The 22,652-nt window shown below is 41.0% G+C and overlaps 1 protein-coding gene across 1 annotated transcript in view; it reads right to left on the reverse strand.

Annotated features, from left to right (window-relative positions):
* The window catches only part of ANKRD55 (ankyrin repeat domain 55), a 590,869-nt gene that overhangs the window by 137,347 nt on the left and 430,870 nt on the right, over positions 1-22,652 (reverse strand). Inside the window, exon 10 of the mRNA XM_042939212.1 lies at positions 11,437-11,545. The gene's annotated coding sequence lies outside the window, so the exon portion shown is untranslated. The remainder of the gene's footprint in view (positions 1-11,436; positions 11,546-22,652) is intronic.

The following is a 22,652-nucleotide window of genomic DNA, read 5'->3' on the forward strand; positions in this document are numbered from 1 at the left end:
AAAGCTCAGTCTTCTCCTATCAGATGAATAGTTAGCAAGGCACAATGTTACAAGGAAAATTTCTCATATTGTCTTTTTATCTGGCAGTACAGAGTTGGGGTAGACCAGATTTATTGAGTAAATAAATATAATTCTTTTAAAGTCATCTGAAAATGAAGATCAGAACTATTCAGCACAACTCACTTTCAAGATTATATATATATTTTTCAGTAATCTTTACACCCAACGTGAGCCTCTAACTCATGATCAAGGGTCACATGCTCCACTGACTGAGCCAGCCAGATGCCCCAAGATTGTATCTTATTTCAAAAAGAAACATGAGTTACACAGAAATTGAGAGATATAACAGAGCTAGTGGTATGGTCTAAGGAAGGGCCCACTGGAGTTAGATACTTCCTCATGGTACAGCCTTCAGTTAGGTCACTTCATGTAGGGGTCCATCTGTTTCCTTGAAGACTCAGAATCTCATTATTGGCAGTGCCTGGTGATCAGGCTTTTAAAAGTTATCCATGCCAATAAAAATAAACACTATTTTGCAGGAGATTCAAAGATGTCAAAAAAATTAATTTACATTAATATGTAGTCATCATATGGACAAGAAAGCTCTCCCTGGTTTGGTCCAAAGAAAGTTCTCCCTGTAAGAAGCTTCCTGGGAACCCAAGTCATAATCAGAAGTTCTCTCACTGATTTATCAGAAGACATCCCTATCTCAGGGACCACAACATTGGGAAGTCCCTAAAATAAGTTCATTTCCCACCACCCCCTAAAAAACACTTACATGGAAGACAAAATTAAAATGAGAAGGATGCTTTGTTTGCATGGAATCAAGTTAAGATTTAGATAAATGCGTACTAACAGCACCAGGCCATGTGAGCAGCCTTGGGCAGGTCAGTATCCACTACCCACTAACCTCTCTTGGTAGCCCAATATCTGAGACAGGTGGACCAAAGTTTACTCGATGCTAAACTAATAAGGTTACTTACATTTCATTGGTGTCTTAGTCTGTTCAGGCTATTGTAACAAAAATACCAGGGGTGTCTGGGTAGCTTGGTCAGTTAAGTGCCCAACACTTGATTTCAGTTCAGGTCATTATCTCACGGTTCAAGGGATCAAGTCCTGCAATAGATTATGTGTTGACAGTGCAGGGCCTGCTTGGGATTCTCTTTCTCCCCCTCTCTCTTAACCTCCCCTGCTCACTCTCTCTCTCTCTCTCAAATAAATAAATAAACTTAAAAAAAAACCCATAAAATGAGTGGCTTATAAACAACAAAAGCTTGCTTCTCACAGTTCTGGAGGCTTGGAAGACCAAGATCAAGGTTTCTGGCAGACCTGGGTTCTTGCTCTTGGTTTAAAGACAGTGATTTTTTTCACTGTAACCTCATAAAGGGAAAGGGAATTAGGGAGATCTGTGGGGTCTTTTTAGAAGAGCACTAATCTCATTCATGAAGGCGCCACCCTCATGACTTAATCACCTTCCAAAGGCCCCACCTCCTAATAACATCAGATTGGGCATTAGGTTTCAACAAATAGGTGTGTTGGGTTTCAACATATGGAGTTGATAGTCAGACCAGGGCACCTAGGCCAAAAATAAGCTGCACCCTTGAGTGAGGGCACTGCTGAGTCTACAGGTGGAAGCCAAGTGGTTCCAGCTGTGGCCTTGCTGGCTGCAAAGGCAGAGGCCAAGGCCTGTTGGGTTACAATGTGGGTGGCTTATGAAATTACTCAGTGCTTTCCTATCTTGTTCTCAAAAGCTTTCTGGAAATATAACTATATTGGTTTGCTAAGGCTGCCATAACAAAGTATCATACATAGTGTGGCTTAAACAACAGACATTTATTTATTCATTTATTTTTTCATGATTCTGTAGGCTAGACCTCTGTGACCAAGGGGTACCTGGGTGGCTCAGTCAGTTAAGAGTCTGACTTTGGCTCAGGTCATGATCTCGCGGTTTGTGTGTTTGAGTCCCATGTCAGGCTCTGTGCTGACAGCTTAGAGCCTGGACCTGCTTTGGATTCTGTGTCTCCCTCTCTCTCTGCCTCTCCCCTGATCTTGCTCTGTCTCTGTCTCTGTAAAAAATAAATAAACATTAAAAAATTACAAAAAAACACACTGGTTTCTTCTGAGCCCTCTGTCCTTGGCTTGCAGATGGCCATCTTCTCAATGTGTCCATACATCCTTATCCTTCCAGTCTATGTATTTGTGTGTTTCCTATCTCTTCTCCTCCTCTAAGGAAACCTACTATAGGGAATTGCGGCCACCCATATGACCTTACTTTACCTTACTCATATCTCCAAAGGTCCTATCTCCAAATACAGCGACATTCCAAGGTATTGGATACTAGGGCTTCCACATATAAATTTGGGGGTTAGGGACACAATTCAGCCCACAACAGTCACCAATAGCACTAAGACAAATCTGTGGCTGGCTGAGAGCTATAGGGAAGAAAAAGAAAAAAGGATGTAGTTCACAAGATTTAAAAACACAAATAGCACACAGGATTTTAGAATAGGATAGGCCTTTAGGAAGTTAAAATACTGTCATTTGACAGATTAAGAAACTGAGGCCCAAAGGTGTGATATGACATGCCCAGACCTATACAGTTGTGAGACAAAATAATAAACTGAGGGTGAGGCGTATAGTCAGAACTTTGTCAGAAACAAATGATTTTGTGTACATATTCTTGCATATAAAATCAGAATAAAATCTGCCTTATGGCCAGAAAATATACTTATGAAAGAAGACCTATTTATGGTCCTGCAAACTGGTCATTTGCCTCTGGTGACTTCTTTTCTTGAATCCTGGAGCTCCCATCTGGTATATTCCCAGCCTACATTTTTGGCACTGATGTGGCTATCTGCTGAGATCTCTCTGCTCCAGGGCCAGTAGCAATTTCCTGATCTTGGATTCTGGGTCCTAGCATGACAGCCACAACTGCCTCTGAGTACTTAGAAGCTGGTGACAAAATCACAGAATGCTGAATCCAGCTGCCTCAACTATTCTGACGCATCGCCACAACCTGCTTCCTGGCAGCATCAGCAGCAGAGAGATAGCTTCTGTCTCACCCCTGCTGTTCAGATTTTGTCCACATGCATCCAGTTGGTGAAAACTAGTTTGCATCTAGAAGCCTAGATGCAAGAGTCTGGGAAATACAGTTTTTAGTTTTCCAGCCTCTCCAGTATAGGAAGGCACATAGAAAGAGGTGGAATCCATGCAGAGTGCCAATCAGGCATATCCAGCACAGTTATGCCTATGATTTTAACCAGTAGAGTGAACTAATTGAAGACTACTGGGAACACTGAACAGAGTATATTGTCAGGTTTCTTTAGTATGGAGCTGAACTCAGATCCATGGGACACTATTTTTGAAAAAGGGTAAGGGGATCCATTTTTCCAACACATGTGACTTTTGCAACAAGAATCAGCATGCAATACATACCAACAAATAAACCAAGGGTGACTATTTTCAAGACTTGCCTGGGCACAAAAAATATTTATGTCAGAGACTGACACCCTTCCCCCTTCCCATCCATTTTCCTTTCCCCTTCTTTTTAATAATAGAAACACCTATCATTAAACATAAATACGTAAACATAGACACATGGCCATCCAGCTAGTGAAGGAATTGGCAGATGATGGCCTGTGGGCCAAACCAGACACTGACTCATTTTGTAAATACAGTTTTATTGGAACATAGCCACTCACTTATTTCCAAACTGTCTATGGCTGCTTTTACACTACACAGGTAGCAACAGGTAATTGTGACAGAAATCATTCAGGCTTCAAAGCTGAAAATATTTCCTATCTGGCTCTTTACAGAAAAAGCTTCCTGACTCCTGAGCTGAAGATGGTATTCTACAGTCTCCCCTGCAGCTACACAAGGTCACATGACTATCTGTGGTTCAAGGAAATGGGGGTGCAAATGACACATACCACTGATATGCTTGCCTTTAAAATATTAGCTGTGTATTCTTCCAATACTCTTCCCTCTTCCTGTCAGCTTAGCAAACTTTTTTTTCTGTAAAGGGCCAGATAGTAAATATTTTAGACTGCAGGCCATAGAGTCTCTGTTGCAACTACTCAGCTCTGCGCTTGGGGCACAAAAGCAGCTGTAGATAACATGTAAAGAAATAAGCGTGGCTGTATTCCAATAAGACTTTGTTTACTAAAGTAGTTGGTAGGACAGATTTGACCTGTGGGCTATAGGTTGCTGATCTCTGCCTTAAGAGATAGCTAAGTGACACAGAAAAGGAACTTGAGTTTCTGAATGACCATATGGGGAAAAACCACAACCTGGACTTTTATCTCAAGCCTTGTTTTTGAGGAAAGCAAATGGTGTGATTTATTTAAGCCACTGTATTTTTGAGTCCCTTTGTTATGCAGTTTAGCTTTATATTGTGTTTCTTGGACTTGTGAATGACACACAAACTAGGGAGATACTTTCCAATATTTGCTGAACATCTTGCTCCTAACATTTACAATTCAGTGTTACCTGAGTACCTAGTGTGAGCTAGTCTGTGTAAAGCATAGCAGGAGGTGAAATGATGAGAAAGACACATTCCCTCCCCTCGCAAAATACAATCCTTGTGTCATGATTTACTGGTGGGTTGTAATCAGTTATGTAGTCATCACTAGCAATTGATAACTTCAGAATTAAAGTTTCAAAGTTTGTGAATGATGTATTGTGCCAGGGATCCCCAAGATCACCCTAAGGCTTTGTGATCTGCTAGAACACACAAAACTCAGAAAGTGTTATGCTCACTGCTAGGGTTTATTAAAGTGAGAGGACAAAGATTAAAATCAGCAAAGGGAAGGGTACATGGGTGAAAGTCCGGGAGAAACCAGGTACAAGCTGCCAGATGTCTGATCCCAGGGGGAGTCAATGGAGAAGAGCTTCACTTTCCAGCATTGACGTGTGAGAACATATGCCAAGTACTACCAGCCAGGGAAGCTCCCTGAGCCTTGGTGTCTAGGTATGAATGGTGTTTGAAGTAGGGTCACCAGTAACAAGGCTATTGTGAGACAAAATTGAAAGCCTAAACTGTGGTTGTGGATGTAGAAAGAAGAGATCTAGGAGAAACAATTCAGATGAAAAATCTATAAGGATGAACTCTAAAAATTTTGTAAATAGTGACATGCCACAGAGAGAGGAATGGAAAAGAGGTTAGAAGTCATACACATTCCATGATTTAGAAACAAGGTGGCTGGGATGATTGTGGGGCTACTATAGAAAATAGAGAAAATGGAAAATGGGCCCTGAAGTTTATTTGAACAGGAGCTGGGCACAAGACAGAATCCATTAGATTTGGAAATGGTGAGTGAAAGACCAATAAAAAATCCAAATGATGTCTATCAGGACATTTAAGAAAAGTGATTATAGCTTGAGAGAAGTCTGTGGGCTTGAGAGCTCCTGGCATCAAGGTCCTGTGGCAATAAATGACATCAGGGAAGGGAATGCAAAGGAAGAAGAGAGGCTGCATTGAGAAAGAAGTCTGAAGATGCCCATAGTTATGTGACAGGCAAGGAAGAAGCATGTGAAAAAGTTAGAGAAGAGAAGCAGAGATGGATCAGTTTGGAAACCAAGGCAGCAAAGCGAATCCAGCAGTCTGGCATGCTGTTGGGAAGTCAAGCAGGGTACCCAAGGGAAAGATTGCTGAGCCTGGTTGGCATCAAAGAAAGGCAGTGCTTCCTGACGTTGAGAGGCACATTGGCCCAATTTCAGAGATTAGGGAGTAAGTAAGTCCTGGGAGAGTAGAGAAGAGAATCTCTCTCCCCCATGCCTCAGGGAGAAGCAGGAACTCCTGTGGATGGACTTGATTGGAAGGGAGGGGCATGGATAGGACACAGGGGTAGGCAATCAAAAGCAAAATACTGACTGACTGGGCACCCCAAAGCTTTGCAGCAAGCTTAGAAAAGCAAGTGCTCTAAAGGCCACAGATGATGACAAACTGTTCTTTGTCATGAAGCTAGAGGAGCTACGTTGATAAGGCCCCTTTAAATGCTGGTGATACTGTGAATGTCCCTCAGAGACCACAGGGAAAATGGTCCCACAGTCAATTATCATTGTGGCACTCTGTACTAGTCAGGGAATTTGGCGGGTACTTGGGTGTTGTGTTCCAGCTCAGGATCTGTATTCTTCAGATTAAAGTCATTACAACTCTGTTTATTTTAGAAAAGATTAATAGTTCCCCCTCCTCATTTCTCAAGAACAGACTTTTGTCTGTCTGGAGTGAGTCATTAAATATATCAGTTCAACTGCTCTGGCTGCAAGATTACAGATATAAAATCATCTGATTTTGACAAAAAACAGCTGCAGCTTTTTGTATTATTTTGAGTCTACAATCACTTGTGGATAGAGACAGATAGGAAATGTTCCATGATAGTAAGAGTGATACGAGCCTTCTACCCTATCAGTAATCTTCCCAAGACCCTCTAACTTGTCACCTTCACCAAGATGTCTCTCAGTTAATTCATGTCACATCAATTTAACTCAACTCTCCCAACTCTCCCAACTCTCACAGGCTACTCCCATGAATAATGTGGAATATAAAAGATGAACAAGAAGGAATACTTACGCTCAGGTGTTTTATAGTCTATATGGTGAATTAAACAAAAACCACCTAGAACTAAGACTGGTTGTGGTAACTGTTGTGGTAGAGGTGTTTGAAGAAAGGGAGCTTTGAAAGGCAAGCTTGGACCTCAGGCAAGACTTTCTGGAGGAGATAGTATTGGAGCTGATCTTGAAGGGCCTTGATGTGTGTGTGTGTGTGTGTGTGTGTGTGTGTGTGTGTGTTGTGCACAGGTATACAGGGTTAACTAGGAGGAAAGTGAAACATTCCAGGAAAGGATTCCAGGAAAGGATTCTTTTTTAATTTTTTTCACATTTATTTATTTTTGAGAGAGAGCATGAGCAGGGGAGGGGCAGAGAGAGAGGTAGACACAGAAACCGAAGCAGGCTCCAGGCTCTGAGCTGTCAGTGCAGAGCCTGATGCGGGGCTTAAACCCACAGACCACAAGATCATGACCTGAGCCGAAGTCAGACTGAGCTAACTGACTGAGCCACCCAGGCTCCCCTCCAGGAAAAGATATTTTAAAACACGTGGAGACACAGAATTGCAGTGCATGGGTAATATGTGGGAAAATCAGAGTTGGAGGGGATTTTAGGCCCAGATGTTCACAAACTTTGATGTGTGTTAAATCCACCTGGGCAGCCTGTGAAAAATTCAATAGCCTAAGCCTCACCCTTGGATTTTACGAGCTAGGCTCCCAGGACTTGGAGGTGTTCATGATTAACCAGGGTCACACAGCAGTTGGACCAGCTGGAGAACCTGTTTTCAGGGAAGAACAAGTTTTGGGTGTTTTTTTTTTTTTTTTTTTTTTTTTTTTTTAAAGGGACCTGAGGTGTAAGATTTGTGAAGGGAGTTACAAGAGAAAAGACTAGAAAAGTAGGTTGAACTCAAGATTATGGATAGATTGGATGAAAGTCTAAGGAAATTAAAAGATTCCTACCAGCATACAAAGCCATTGAAAGCTTCAGAGGGAGAAGTGATGTGGTCAAAGTAATCAGACGTGACCTAAGAACAAAAACTTATGGTTCAGCCTATTGATTGAAAGTGGAATTACAACTGGCTTCCAGGTTCTGAATCTTCCCAGCCAGCTAGGTCCTCTCACCTTCATCTGAAGCACATTCCTTTTAAGCTCATAAAAGCAGGGTTTTGTTTTCTGCTTACACAAATGATAAAACATCCATGAGGAGATATCACTTCATCAAGCATCTTCCAAAGCAGCTCATTAAACCCCAGGATGCAGAGTCAGTGGGAGGAATGCAAATATTCATCTAGCTCCTGACCCAAGGACAATACACACCAATCCCCCACCCCCACCCCGCTCTTCCGGTCTGCCCCATGGTACAGGCAGCAGCCCCAAGTCTACAATTGAGCATACAGGGAGAGTGTGGAGGGGTCACCACAGTGCTTCCCCATGGCCAGAACAGCACATCTGGAGTCTGCTCTACAGATACTGGGCCTCTCAACAGCTTCATGAGCAGATGGAGAGCCAGATACTCAGAACCATGTTCTTCTTGGAGGGCTAGGGGCTGGGGGCCTAGGTCCTATCAAGGGATGCCATGCATACTGCAAGCTGAGGGGGAAGGACAGCAAACATTTGAAACCTTCACTGCCTTTAGCTCAACAGTTATTTATACCAGTTAACACTGGCCTTGGGAGGACAACTCCTGTGGCCTGGGCAGATGCCCAAGGCCCTTATCACCTGCTTTTGTGTACCTTCACCATTTGCAAAATTCCCCCAGCTGTTATCTCAACATTTGTTCTCCTGTTTGTCTTCTGGAGGATAAAATATAGTTTGCACTGAAAGATTAAACAAAGACATCCTAAATGGAAACACTCATAGGGGACTTAAGATTGTAATTAAAATGTTGGCAGAATACCACATGCCAGAGAAACTATCACCTTGCAACAAATATTGGGATAAAATAACCCAAAATGAGGAAAATCTTTTTAAAGAACTAACTACATCATGTATATATAAATCCATCAGCATTTTGTATGAAAGGCAGAAGTTCAGAAGTAACATACCTTTCGCTTATACTGTGCTCAGAAACAGTGTTTCCCCCTAGGGATTCCATTGTTTTGTGTTATGCAGAATCTCCCTAGGCTGGAGGAAAGCCAGTGTTCCTAGATGTCAGCAGCACACCTCAGTTGTGGTTCAAGCTAAAAATGTCCTGAGAACCACTGCTGCAACTTTCAGGTGCATTGCAAAAATAATTTCCTTGGATCCATATAAACATTCAAAATATTAGTAACATCTTCACTTTTCAGATGATGAACTGAGACTCCAAATGGATTGCTGGTTTTTCACGTGGCTAGTGAGGGGTGCTGCTGGCTCTAAACCCCAGTGGACTGACTCCAAATTCAGGTCCTTTTCTAAAATATCGTGCTGCCTTTTAATGGAGGTAGAGACTCAGACTTGATTTCAATCAACTATTATATTAAATGCATGCTACTGAATTGCTGTTGTTGTTATTCATATTTCTAACTGTCTTCTCAGGAGCATGGATCTTGTTACATAGAGGACACTTGGTTCCATGAGGTCACTGAGAGAAGGGTATAGGTAGGAATTAAGGGAAATAGGTTTGTTTGCTTAACAGAGGGAAAGGATCATGGATCTCTCAGGGACAATAAAGAAGGTTGGGGAACAGGAAAGAGAGGCATTGGGAACTTGCGAGGCTTGAGTTATGTGACATGACACATTCATGTACTCGGACCCACAAGTCCCAAGCCTTGAGTACAATGTATTATTCACAAAATGCTTACAGAGTGATTATATATATATATATATATATATATATATATATATATATATATAATGTCAATTACACCTGGGTTGACAGAGACTGATGCGGAGACAGCATACATGCTCCCAGAAGTCAGAGGTAGAAAAGTCCATGAGAGTGTAAGCTCCTCTCTGAATCAGCAGAACTCAAGGGCAAGGTTTGGGCTTTTCACAGATGTGGAACTAGAGCATTTACCCAGGCAACTGACACCATGGGGGCACCAGTTGACATCTGAAGCATAGGTACCTCGAGTGAGGGCAGAAACATTGCTGGGTTCTAGAATAGTTTTCAGGTATTGCAGGGAGGAGAATCAATTTGTGTCAGAGATAACCCAGCTTGAAGCTCTCTCAAAGGTAATCTAAAGATTTGTCTCCTTATTTAAGATCCACATAATATTTGAAGTAACTGATCATAATAGGATCATAACAGCAATTCTCTGAATAGAATTAAAAATGGTGAGTTTGGGATGTGATGGAGACTCAGAAATAAATGGCTTAAAGCCATATTCAGCTAGTGGCCCCAGAACTGTCACTTCTAGAAGCAGGGAGAAGCCAACCATTTCAGGTTATTATCTGTAATAAAGACAAGGTGGTTATATAACTCCAGATTTCACTAAAATAATAAAACCACAGAAAGTGACTAAATCCATATATGGAATGAGGACCAAAGTTAAGCATAATTATCCAGTTAGGATTATTATACCTTAGGATTCTCGTATAAACATCCAGTTTGTTCTCAATAAAAATGTGGTGAAACCTGGCTTGTATTCCTTTGGACATACCAGTCTGTTCTTGTTTCATGCTGATCTGCTCTGGCTCACTGCTTTCTTGTATTCAAGACCTTATTACTGCTTAGAAAAGGTTCTTTATCTTTGCATGTTCAGTAATCTTTATGTGAGAAGCAGGAGAGGGTGGCCCCTGGTTGCCTGCCCAGTGCTGCAGCCAGGAGTCTCAGTGAGCTTTGCACCTGAGTGCTGCCCCCCAGGGGATCTCTTCTGTATAGCTCTGCAGCCATTGGGAGCGTGCTCATCCACTCCAGGCCAATAGGCACCACCTCAAGGCCCCCAGTGGTCCAAAAAGTTCAGAGAGTGGAATAAAAGAAAATCCATTACTAGTGCCAAATTTCATTACCTTTTTCTACCCTGTGGTTTCCAGAGGGGGTCTCTCAAATCCTCTCAAACCCTTGTCATCCCAATCATCTTGCCTAACCTCTTCCACCAAGGCAAGCTTTGGCCTGACATATTCCAGACACAATTAGTCAGTGTTTGACTCTCATTCAAATAATAATAAAAAAAATCAGATGGGCATTGTGTTCTTTGAAGATGAACTTGATAGGCATGAAATCTCAAAAGAAATCCTTCAGGCATGAAGCCTAGGGTCCTCAGTGGGTCTCTCCCTGATTCCTGGGCAGTGCTTGCCTATCACAGCCAGCACAGAATGAGGGAACACTCTACCCAGCTTCCACCCTTTCCTCAGTGGCTCTGGATTTGCAACCTGTTCAGGATCCAGTGGCTTATAAGGAAATACACAGAAAAGGAGCACAATTATTGCTCAAAAAGGAAATTCTCAGGTTCCCAGAATTTAAAGGGGTTCAGAAAATATCCCAGAAATCACAGTAACATGGTGTTTAGAGACAAGTGTTTAGAGACAAGGCCCCCACACAGTTATAACAATTGAGAACGGGGTATTTACAGAATGCTATCAGAGTCCCAAAATACCAAGAAAAAAAATACAACCTTAACCTAACATCTTTATCTAAATAAACCCTTGATGTCCATAAGTGAGTCCTTTCTGGACTCTGAAGCATGGATTTGAAATATGCATGGCACAGCAATCCACCTAAGCCAAACTGGCCTTTTGGCAAATATGAAGTTTTTCTGGTACATGTTAATAGCCTCCAACCATTAGAAGTGAGAATGGGGGAGCTTATGTGTTCCTTTCCCCACAGCCTTATTACCAGGAGTTGTATTATAATGAAAACAACTTTTAGACAATATTCTGACAACACCTAGACATTAGGTTTAAAAATAGTCTTAAACCTTCTCTGTAGCTGAGAAGTCCCACCCTTTACCCTTGGGCCCTCTCTTACCTGGATCTGCTGTTCAGTATTTCCAATAAAAAGGCTTAACTGAATTTGAGGCAAACATATTCTGATGGCAGGTGTGGCCAGCTTGGTGCTGTGTCAGGCACAGGGCACTCTGTGGCAGAGCGGAAGAAATGAGGGCCAATTAAGAGGTCTAGATCTCAAGTCTGAACCATTTGTATTCAGCAAGCTGGGCTTGCTACGTGCTTCTACTTCATCCACAGAAGGGTGGTGGTTCCTTCCTGACACTACTAGCCAACCACCTATTTTGAATACTACTCATTTCACCAATTAAAAAACTATTTTAAACATCCCTAATGCTAATTGGTAAGCCTTCTCGTGCAGGTTTGGTTAATTGTATTTACATTGCCAAGTAACCATCTTGGAAGATGTTGATTCTGGCTAGGGTACTTCATGTGCTGGTTAACCACTTCTACAGGGTAGCTCCCCAAGATATGGTATTTTAAAGGCTAGCTAACTGCAGTTAAGTTAGAGTTAACTGGTAAATACAATATGACACAATGTTCATATTGAAATACTAAACATCTTTTTAATGTTTATTTTTTATTTTTGAGAGAGAGAGAGCAGGGGAGGGAGAGAGGGGGAGACACAGAGTCTGAAGCTGGCTCCAGGCTCCACACTGTCAACACAGAGCTTGACGTGGGGCTCAAACCCCCAACTGTAAGATCATGACCTGAGCCAAAGTCAGACGTTTAACTGAGCCACCGAGGCACCCCCATATTGAAATATTTTAAAGTAAAATGCCACACAGACAACATAACACATGAGAACAGTAAAAAGGCAAGGGAAGGTAAATGAGAGTTGGAAGCAAGGGAAGCAGTCTTGACTAACTGACTTTCTCCTTTGTTTATGAGAGCATGAATCCTACTTCAATAGGGTGCTGAGTTCCATGGAAGGACAGGCTCTCTTTGCTGGAGATTGGTTTATTTTATATGAAATAAATCTTAATTGGCCTCTTCCTAGAACTTTTTTATTTTAAAGATTAGAATTTCACTGGCCCAGAAGTATCCAGAATAAATCAGACAACTGTACTCAGAGATTTAGAAAGAGAATTTGAGGGATGCCTGGGTGGCACCAGTTGAGCATTCTGACTTCAGCTCAGGTCATGATCTCAGGGTCTGTGAGTTTCAGCCCCACATCAGGCTTGCTGCTGTCAGCACAGAGCCCCATTTGGATCCTTGGTACTGCCCCCTCCCCCCGCCCCGTCTCTGCCCCTCCCTCACTGACACTATCTTAAAAATAAATATTAAAAGAAAAAAAAAGAAAGAAAGAGAATTTGAGGCAAGGGTCACAGAAATGAGTCTGTTTCAACCAATTCTGTATCTCCACTCTCCTCTGGTGCTTCTGAAAAGCAATCTAAAAAATTCTAGTAGAGAAACATCTAAAGGTGAAGAAGCATATTTCAAGTGTGTTATCAAAATTCCACTGATTAACAGGAAAATGTTATTGGTTGATCCGGGCTGAAGGGTAAAACTTTATCAGTATTTTAAGACATTCACCCAAGTTGTAAACAATTGTTCTTGCTGCCTCAAATCCTTTGTACAGTGCCTCAAATCCCTTATAGAACGTGGAGTATAAATAAAAAACATACATAGGCACATGTGTGCACACACACACACTCTTCTAAATATCTCTTATACAGTCAACATCACTGATACTTTATTTTAATACAAGGTTTAAAATGAAAATCAGGCAATGAAAGTCTTAAAATAATTTCAAATTAAACCTTGTTAGTTTTGAAATTATGTATTCACCAAACACCAAGTGACCTAAACTTTTGAGATTAAATCTCTTTTATAGAATACAATTCAATGAGTTTTTCCCATTTTGACTCCTTTTTGGAAAAAGATAGGGTGGAAATACATACAATAAAAACAACAAAATCACATAATTATAATAGCAAACAAATCAATGCCTCAATCTTATGAAATAGCTCAGCCAACCTACAAGACTTCATTTTGCTCGGCTTTCTTTCAGCAGCTTTGATCTCCTAGATGTTGTATGGCCTCTGAAAAATTGCAGAAATAAATCAAAACGCAATACAAAAGGTACCAAGGGCAAGAACAGTGATCGTATTTTTGGTTTCACTGAGCTAAGACATTAGTAGGTTTTGGCATTAATCTACCCGCTGGTGCCAGGATAGCTTTTTCAAGCATCAGGGTTTTTAAAGAAACAAAACCCCAAGAGCCAGATGGTCAAGATACATGGCCTGCCTATAGGGAGGTCTGTGTGGAGTAAACTAGTGCCCAAATGATATGGCAAAAGGGCCCCACAAAATCCCCATCTTCAAAATATCTCCCTTATTACCCTGTATGGGTGCCCAAGCTTCTACCATTAAACATTTTATTTGTTGTATTTAAGATAGTGATTTTCTAACTCCTTTAAGCTGACAAAACTCTTCTTATCCATTGATTTTATTCAGAGGTCTCATAAACAAAACATAAAAGCACAGATGTTGTAGTTGAAGGAGAAGACCCATCGGATCAGGCCCACACTCCTGAGACACATCTGCACACTGCTACAACTCACTGAAGCACATTTGAAAAACCAATGGGTTAAGACAGAGTTTCCCAACTGATGTGCACAGAAGAGTTATAGAAGTTGAACATTATTGATCCCTTTGAGCCCTCCGTGGCCCACTGTCTCTCACTTTCATTTATCCCAGTGTGTGGAAAAAATATTGTATGTGCACTGGACATGAAAAGAAGTTGGGGACACTCAGATATCACCTCACGCCAGTCAGAGTGGCCAAAATGAAGAAATCAGGAGACTATAGATGCTGGAGAGGATGTGGAGAAACAGGAACCCTCTTGCATTGTTGGTGGGAATGCAAATTGGTGCAGCTGCTCTGGAAAGCAGTGTGGAGGTTCCTCAGAAAATTAAAAATAGACCTACCCTATGACCCAGCAATAGCACTGCTAGGAATTTATCCAAGGGATACAGGAGTACTGATGCATAGGGGCACTTGTACCCCAATGTTTATAGCAGCACTCTCAACAATAGCCAAATTATGGAAAGAGCCTAAATGTCCATCAACTGATGAATGGATAAAGAAATTGTGGTTTATATACACAATGGAATACTATGTGGCAATGAGAAAAAATGAAATATGGCCTTTTGTAGCAACGTGGATGGAACTGGAGAGTGTGATGCTAAGTGAAATAAGCCATACAGAGAAAGACAGATACCATATGGTTTCACTCTTATGTGGATCCTGAGAAACGTAACAGAAACCCATGGGGGAGGGGAAGGAAAAAAAAAAAAAAAGAGGTTAGAGTGGGAGAGAGCCAAAGCATAAGAGACTGTTAAAAACTGAGAACAAACTGAGGGTTGATGGAGGGTGGGAGGGAGGGCAGGGTGGGGGATGGGTATTGAGGAGGGCACCTTTTGGGATGAGCACTGGGTGTTGTATGGAAACCAATTTGACAGTAAATTGCATATATTAAAAAAAGAAAAAAGAAAAAAGAAAAAAGAAAAAAAAAAGAAAAGAGGTTGGGGAGATCTAGGCAAAGACAGTGTGCTCTAAGAGAGGTTATAAAACTATATTAGTGCTGGTTATTAACACTTTAGCATGGACCTTCCCTCCCTCCCTCAAATTCTCAATGTAAAGGGAATATATATCAAGGAAATTAGGGAGATGAAGGAAAACCAGCACTCTTAGGAAAGAAAGAATTGAGTAGGAGGCCATAGAAGAATGCTGGAAGCAGGCTTCTGGATGACCTGGAAGCCAAAGGTATGACACTAAGACAAGGGAAAAGGACACTCTGAGGAATGGAGAGGGTCTGCCGTGAAGGCCTTACTTTGCTACCTGGTGAGGATAAGCCCTGCTCCCCAGTGTCAGCTCAGCCTATGTTGAGATCATGCACTCAAACACATATTTTATTTCTGAGAGATTTTCACAGTGGAAGTGCTCACTTGGGAGACCCATGTAAGTGGTTCGTTCACCTGGAGGAAGGCAGACTTGAGTTTTGAAAGGTTCAATGAGTAATTCTCAGTGGAGACCCGTCACAGAAGAAGACAGGCCCTGACAGCCTCCGACTGAAAAAACAAAGCTGCTTCCCACCTCCTCCCTCCCCAGCATCCTGTCCTCTTCCCTCATTTCTCAACTTCTTTTCCCATCGTTGTGACTCACGAGTGTCAGCCAATGGAGCAGCTCTCCATTTTGCAGCCCTCAGAGATCTCATTGTGAGCCCTTTCTTCTCATCCCCATCCACTTGATGTCGGGCACCAATCCAGACACGATCCCTTCTCCAAAGGCGCCCCCTGAGGTGCAGCTTCCTGGCAGGCACCTTCCACAGGCAAAAATGATTTGCCTCTGAGGACTGATTCGCCAGACGGACAATCTGAGGTTTATGGTTTTCCAGCAAGGGGTTTCACAAAACCTTGCCAATGCCCCTTTTGCCATTGGCCAATTCCCTTTCACTGGCTCTCCCTGCCTGTCATCTGCTTTGTCAGCCAAAACCCTTTTCATTTTTCTCAGCTTCATCTTGGACTCAGGCCTAGGAAGGCCTGTCAAGAAGATTCTTGACATACGAAGTTTTATGACTCTTCCACCACCATCCTGAGAGGCACCCCTTGTTCTTCACCTCTGTGTGTTTCAGAGGAGTGCATTCTTGTGTCTTACATAGAGCATATTTGACTGAAATTCCAAATGAATAATAGCACACATAATTATTTTCAAATGAGAATTAAAATCAAATGATGTGACAAAACGATGGAAACAGAATCCTCAAGAGAAATCTAGGGGAAAGGGAGAAACAAGAGGAAGTGAGACTAAAATAGAAAATGTCCTTGTACAAAACTGAAAATCTTTAGGGAGAATCAAAAACTACACCCAAAAAGGTGTAGTTGTTTAAGATTCAGGAGGCCTTGACTCTTGTCTGAATCCACTCGTCATCTAAGCCCTTCTTCTGAACACTCTGGGCCTGTCCCAAACGCACTTGCCTTTTTCTTCCCAAATTGCTCGTTATTTCTCAGCACGATCTCTCTGCGTCAGCAAAGTATACTGCTCGCTGCTGTTGCTCAAACACAACTTGCTGTATCCACCCGAAACACTTGCCAAGCATAGTTTTCTTCTCATGGAACAGGCCTGGCACCAATTTAGTTTTTGTTTGTCTAATTGAACACTTATTGAGGCTTACTAGGTGCCAAGCATGTTACATGCGTTATCTCATTTAATTTTCATAACAACCCTTACTTTCCCCATTTGAAAATAAGGACACATGAGGAAACGAGCTGAGGAAGTTGAAGCCATTGGCTCAAGGACTGAGTGACAAGAACAGCATTCTGACCTAAGGTAGGTCTGACCAGAGAGCTCAAGCTCTGAACCACAGCACTCTCCCTCATTGGCTCCTCCTTTGCTCAATGAGTTTAATGTTTAATGAGTTTAAAGTTTAAACTACTTTGAAATTTGGGACAGAAATGACCATCACTCTGTTGGCCTTGGAAAATACAACTCCCAAGCCCACTGCTGTTCAGATCAGCAGGAAAACCAATCTCTCTCTCTCTCTCTCTCTTTTTTTTTTAGCAGACACTAACCCTTTCCAGCTGCCAGACACTGGAAGAGGGAGGCAGCTGAAACCCAGGGGACCTGCAGAGAGTCTCTCTTTGCATGGCCAGGAGTGCATCCTGGCCTTGGCTTGAAGGCTGGTGGCTCTGTTTCCCACTCCCCAAGATTCAATGCAGAGCCCTCTCCAGGGATCTGCTGCAACAGTTCTTCGAGAGGAAATGAGGATAATCCCTCACCCTCCACCCTTTGGTGCTCCTCTTAGTCAAGAGATTTCCACACCAACCCTGGCCTGACTTGCAGTGAAACCGGCTTAGATTCACTCGGTCACATCCTGAGGCTCCAGTCTACCCTGTGGGGAACAGGTTCCTCTGCTGTTCTCCTTTCAACCAGCTGGCTCATACATAGCAGGACCAGCCCCTCCCTCTTGTCTCATTCTTCCCTCAAAGTAGTTTTGTTTCAGAGGCTTCCTTGCCTTTTTTGGTTTTGGGTGGTGGTTGTGGTCACCCACTGCCCCTTAGTTCACCTCAAGAGATTTCAGTAACTTTGAATCACAGGGAAGAGGGGTTGGGGCTTTAGTTCCTTCCCTCACAGAAGATCCCTAAAGTTCTCATGCTAATTTGCTCCCAACACTCTCAGACAAGTTCAAGTGCTTTTCAATATCTTTAAAAAAAAATCAAACTTCACTGGGGCATCTGGGAGGCTCAGTCGGTTGAGCGAATGACTTGGTTTCAGCTCAGAATGTGATCTCATGGTTAGTGGGTTCGAGCCTCGCCTTGGGATCTGCACTAACAGCACGGAGCCTGCTTGGGATTCTCTCTCTCTCTCTCTCTCTCTCTCTCTCTCTCTCTCTCTCTCTCCTTCTCTCTCTGCCCCTCCCCCACCCTTGCATGCATTCTCTCTTTCTCTCAAAATAAATAAACTTAAAAAAAAAGTAAAAAAAAATCAAGTTTCACATCACCCTGCTACAATCAGAACTCAGTTCTCAGGGGAAGCCTAACTACTTCACTGCTCCTTTGCTTCTACCACTTAGCTCTTAGATTAATTTCAGTCCCACAAGCAACCTAAAGTTTGTGAACCCATCCAAGGCTGTTAGTACTCCTCAGAGCCCAATAATTGGTGTTCACTGACTAGGGCCCTGGAACAGTCTATGTCTTTCTTTTTTCCCTTTTCCTTTTCTTAGCAATGTTTGGAGCAAGGATGAGTCTATTCTTGGCAAGGCTGTTCGGACTCTTCAAAGGAGAAATGTCAAAGGCAGGATCCTGTGGGGGTTGTAATTATTTTATTCTCAACCATCTTGCAGCCTTTCTGTACCAGACCTCTCATATGTAATATAATGTAGCTGAGTCATATTTCTAAGTATTTTATCTTCATCTGCATCCCCAAGGGACATAGGGAGCATAGACTAAAGACTCAGGATGAGCCTGGGAAGGTTCAGGGGCTTTAAAAAGAGCTGATGAGCATACATTTGGGAGAGATTCTCTTCCTTTTTCTGCTCTTCTTTCATCTGATCTCAGTTGGTGCCAGCCAGCTCCCAGCCTCCTGGCCCAGCTGCTGCCCTTGGCTGCATAAGTAGGGGCATTGTGTGGGGGAGGGGTATGTACTATTTCTCTTTAACCTCTGTATTCATCCTGCTTGATTACCATATACACCATGATAGGTTTTGCATTGTCAAGGCCAGAATGTATGAGGATGTTCCTTCCCCTTTGGGTATTCTATGTTTTGAACATAATACACTGTCAGGAGGAGGCACAGACAATAAAAGTCATTTATTTCTTAATTAACTTCTGTTGCCAGGCATTTTACATAGAGTGTCTTATTTAATCTTCACAAAAACACTGCAAAGGAGATTTTATTCCATTTCTTTAGGAAATTAAAGATAAACAAGGATCATGGGCCATAGTAACATTTTTTCTAGATATGTCTCCTGAGGCAAGGGAAATAAAAGCAAAAATAAACTATTGAGATCATGTCAAAATAAAAAGTTTCTGCACAGTGAAGGAAATAATCTACAAAACTAAAAGCAACCTACGAAATCAGAAAGGGTTATCCAATAAAAGGATAAAGAACTGATACAACTCAACTGATATATAAAGAACTGATACAACTCAACACCCCCAAAACAAATAATCCAATTTAAAAAGTGGGCAGAAAACATGAACAGACATTTCTCCAGAGAAGATACACAGATGGCCAACAGATACGTGAAAAGATGCTCAACATCACTTATCATCAGGGAAATGTAAATAAAAACCATAATGAGATATCACCTCACACCTGTCAGAATGGCTAAAATCAAAAACGCAAGAAAAAACAATTGTTGATGAGGATGTGGAGAAAAAAGAACCCTCTTCCACTGCTGGTGGGAATACGAACTGGTACAACCATGGTGGAACAGTATGGACGTACCTCAAAAAGTTAAAATAGAACTACTCAATGATCCAGTAATTACACTATTGGGTATTTACTCCCCAAATGCAAAAAACACTAGTTCAAAGGGATACATACACCCCTATGTTTATAGCAGCATTATTTGCAATAGCCAGATTAGAGATATAGCCCTAGTGTCCATCAATAGATGAATGGATAAAGAAGATGTTTATATATATGGGTATATTTATGAGTGAATAATATTCCATTGTATATATACATATATTATTAGTATATATGTATGTATATATATTATAGTATATATGTATATATAATATATAATTAGTATATATATTATATATATGGATTATGTTATATGATTATATATATGTATATGTATATATATGTGTATATACATATACATATATATATATATATACACACAATGAAATATTATTCACCCATAAAAAAGAATGTAATCTTGCTATTTGCAACAATGTGTGGATGGAGCTAGAGAGTATAATACTAAGCAAAGTAAGTTAGTCAGAGAAAGACAAATACAATATTATTTCACTCATGTGTATAATTTAAGAAACAAATGAACAAGGGGAAAAAAAGAGAGAGAAAGAGACAAACCAAGAAATAGACTCCTAACTATAGAGAACAAACTGAGGGCAGGTGGGTGGGGCGATGGGTGAAATAGGTGATGGGGATTAAGGAGTGTACTTTCTGTGATGAGCACTGGGTGATGTATGGAATTGTTGAACCACTATATTGTACACCTGAAGCTAATATAACACTGTATGTTAACTATATTGCAATTAAAAAAATTATTTTTAATTAAAAAAAGAAATTTTAAAAAAGGATGATTAAGGAGCACCTAGTAAGTAGCTTAGCTAGCAAATGGTGGAGCAGGAATTTGAATCTGAAGTCCCACTGTCTTCCCACTGCTTGACTCTTCCTAGTAGGTGGTGGCTTCTCACCTGAGCTACAGCCTTCCCTTGGGGGAGTTAGCCGAGGCAAAGACAGCATGCTTCTCTATTTGATTATCCTTTTTCAATCACAAAATATGAAAGAAGATAAATCTAAGTATTACGTACTATTACAATGTCACTTCAATGGATGACTAATTTTAAGGCAAAACTAAACACTTCCCAATGTAATTAATTCATTCTATTTATTGAAGTATGGTAACATCTCACACTTGAATAAATCCTGAATTTCTAACTCACTCTCAGATTTTCAGTTTGGAAACGTCTCCAGTTTCCCTTAATCACTAGAAAGTTCTGCAGCTTTGGTATCACCATCACACTGCCAGCATCTCTGTAAGGGTTCTTCTAAGGTGATGAAGCAAGACAACTGTAAAAGTCAAAGCCTGTCTTTGCACCTATTGAAAGTGAATCATCTAATTGGATTATTGTAAGGATTAAATGAGTTACTAGATTCAAAGTATTTAGACAGAAAGATCTCAGTTAATTTTAACTATTATTATCAATAATGTTTTCAGCTGTCCTAAAAAAAGAGATGTATCCTTGACTACTTTCTAGTATTGCTATTCAGCTGGCAGTAGAAGACAACACTGCTTCATCAACTTGAGGGGCTACGTGGACCTGGGAGAACAGTGGCACAGTCCCACGTTTGGGCAAAGGACAGAATTAGTGTGGACAACTGGGTACTCCTTGGCAGTGTAATATGAGACTGCACTCAAAGGAGAGGGAGACTCTTTTGATCCAGCTCTGTCTTTTATAGTATAAGTTATCATCTTGTTATAATAAAAAAGGATCAAAACACAGTCTTTCTAGAGAGGAGAAGCATTTCTTTTGTTTCTATTTATTCATTTTTTGAGAGAGACAGAGACAGCATGAGTTGGGGGTAGGTATAAAGAGGGAGAGGGAGAAAATCCCAAGCAGGCTCTGCACTGACAGTGCAGAAACCACAAGATCATGACCTGAGCCAAAAACCAAGAGTTAGACCCTTAACTGACGAAGCCACCCAGGTGCCCCAAGAGGAAACTCATTTCTAATTTCAGCAGCATGACTCCAGCCATGGAAAGAAAACTGCATCTTATACTGGAAGAAAATAAATAAAAGTATTAGTAGTAGTTATCTCTGGATATTAAGACTACTATAAACAGTTTTATTTAGTTTTGGGGGGCACTTCTCTATAACTTCCAAAATATTTGATGAGTATACTTTACTTCCACAATAAAAAAGTTAAAAAAAAATAAAGTTACAGGAATTGTATAAATTCATACCCAAGGTTCCTTCTAGTTGGTCTATTTTCTGTCAACATTTATTTTTACGACAGCCCTTAGGTTCCCCCATCATTTTCTTTTGGATATACTAATGAGATGCCAAAATTAATGTTTATCTTAGTAAGCCTCATTTCAGGAGCAAAAACCTCATTCTTAACTTCTCTTCTGACAGTGTGCCTCTGGCTGAGACTAAAGCAGGGTAAATTGGACAGATTCTAGGAAAAACAATAGAGTTTATTGTAAATAAAACCCAAAAAAAGAGTACAGGAGTACTCAGCTCTAGACCAGGAAGCCTAACATTACTTGTTTGGGCTGAAGCTCCACAAGTCAGTCTATCTGACATCATCCTAATTTGCAACATTTTGCTCAAACACTTAATCCTTCCCAAAAACCCCTGCATTCTATTAAATGTCTCTATCTAATATTTTACGGACTTGTCAGCCCGCAGAACTCTTCCAAATCCTTGTAAGACAAACTGAACTTTTAGACTGAAAAATGAACTCAAAAGACACCAGAAACTTCACAATCAAATGAGACGCTAATGGAAGATTAAAAAAAAAAAAATCCTTCTCATTGCATTTAGTTTTTTTTTTCTACACATAATTTGGAATATTCCTTTTTAGAAAATACACCCAGAAAGTCTTAGAATTAGTGACTGATTAAAAAAATGCTTCTCTAGGGGAACAAGTCCATTATTTACCCAAATCATTACTTCAATAATAAACAGGTGATGTGGTGCCACTTAAGGAATAATTACAGTCAACGTTTCTGTAATGTAGACACTGGTCTAAGCATTTTACACATAATTAAATCATTTGATTCTTGTAACAACCTTGTGAGGAAAGACTTTGTTACCTTCGTGTTACAAGGGAAGAAACAAAGACCCAGAGAGATTAAGGAAGTGGTTCAATGTCACATAATCATCGAGTGTAGAATTAGGATTTGAACCTTGGGCAGGTTGGCTCCAGAGTCCATGTTCTTAACTACCGGGTTATGCGGCTTCAACTTGATTGTCAGAGATAGAAAAAGGGGTGTCATGTGGACTACTGGACAGTTCTTGGCCTCTGTCAG

This window comes from Panthera leo, chromosome A1, assembly GCF_018350215.1.
Source record: "Panthera leo isolate Ple1 chromosome A1, P.leo_Ple1_pat1.1, whole genome shotgun sequence".
Taxonomy (NCBI): domain Eukaryota; kingdom Metazoa; phylum Chordata; class Mammalia; order Carnivora; family Felidae; genus Panthera; species Panthera leo.